This window comes from Bison bison, unplaced genomic scaffold (genome assembly GCF_000754665.1).
Source record: "Bison bison bison isolate TAMUID 2011002044 unplaced genomic scaffold, Bison_UMD1.0 scf7180017864366, whole genome shotgun sequence".
NCBI lineage: Eukaryota > Metazoa > Chordata > Mammalia > Artiodactyla > Bovidae > Bison > Bison bison.
The window spans coordinates 4,541,842-4,543,306 of NW_011494938.1; positions in this window are offsets into that span (position 1 = coordinate 4,541,842).

Here is a 1,465-nt window from a genome sequence, read left to right on the forward strand (position 1 = left end):
TTCAGCATGAACCTTGTTGAAAACAAGTTACATAAAAGAAATGTTCTGTATAGAATTATTAATACTTTTGTACCTTTTTAATGTTAAGCTCTAGACAAAGGACCCTATTTTTATCAAGCATTTATTATGAGCCAGGCATTATGCATTTAGTACATAAAAAACAAGGCTCCATCTGTGCCTCCACACACTGGTAGTAGAGTGATTTCTCCATTTCTTTGACCAGGAAAAGGAATGACTGTGGTGCTGCAGACAGGAAATTACTATTGAATGTTGGCAGTACGTTTCTTCCTGTTTTACCCAAAGATAAAAAGTAGGAATTTGAGGGTGTATTCTTGGGCAAGTTTCACTTCTCCACTATGATTCCCATAAACCATTTTCTGATCAGCACTCCAGGGTCACCCAGTTGACCCCCTCCTTGGATCTTTTTGCCTTATTACAATTCAGGAGGAAATGAAACTGTAGTATTTACAAAGCTTTTATCCTAGGTCCAAGACAATCAAATCAAGAAAGACTGGTTCTTGCCAGTCCTCTGACTTAGGTCCTTCTGAACAAGTGTGCTGAGGAGTCAGTTGCTTAATGCAAAATTTACTCTCCTAACCCCAGTGTACAAAGTACTTGCCACCAAACTGTGGAACTTGAGTATCCTGGAAAAAAGTCCCTCCCTATAAGAATAATACCTTGTCAAATCATTAACTATATTGTTTTTATTCCTTTAAAATTTAAAGTCATTTCTGCATTCAGAATCTCATATGAATGGGTAATTTCCCAGGGGAAGTTTTAAAGTGTATACTGCAAACTTTGTGGGTTGAGTTTATTGAGTAATGCCTTTGTTAGCAACTTGCACTCTAGCTAGCCTCCATGAGGAGGTTGAGAAAGAAATGGTGCAATGTTTCCCAAAGTCATCTTATTCTAAGAATTGTTGGAGTGACTTCCCTGGTGGTCCAGTGGCTAAGCTTCCATGCCCCCAATTCAGGGGACCCAGGTTCCTTCCCTGGTCAGGGAACTAGATTCCATATGCTGCAATTAAGAGTTTGCATGTTGCAACTAATACCTAGTGTAGCCAAATAAATAAATTTGAAAAAAAAAAAAGAATCATCAGAAATGTTTATTACACAGACAGATGGTTCAGCCCGTGCCCGTTTCCCCAGAGATTTGGTTTATAGACCTAGGGAAGGACCTAGGACATTTAACAACCATCTCAGATAATACATAGGATTGGACAAATTTAGAAAACAGTACTCTAGGACAATAATTGTCAACCCTGGATGTACATTAGTGTCAACAAAAAAGTTTAAATATATATATACACACACACACACACACACACACACACATCAATGTCCAGGCTCCCAACTCAAATTCTGATTTAAGTTACTGGGGTGGAGTCAGGCATTGATATTTTTAAGAGTTCCTCAGGTGATTCTAGTGTTCAGCTATTCTGGTGTGCAGAAATCATGGTCTATAG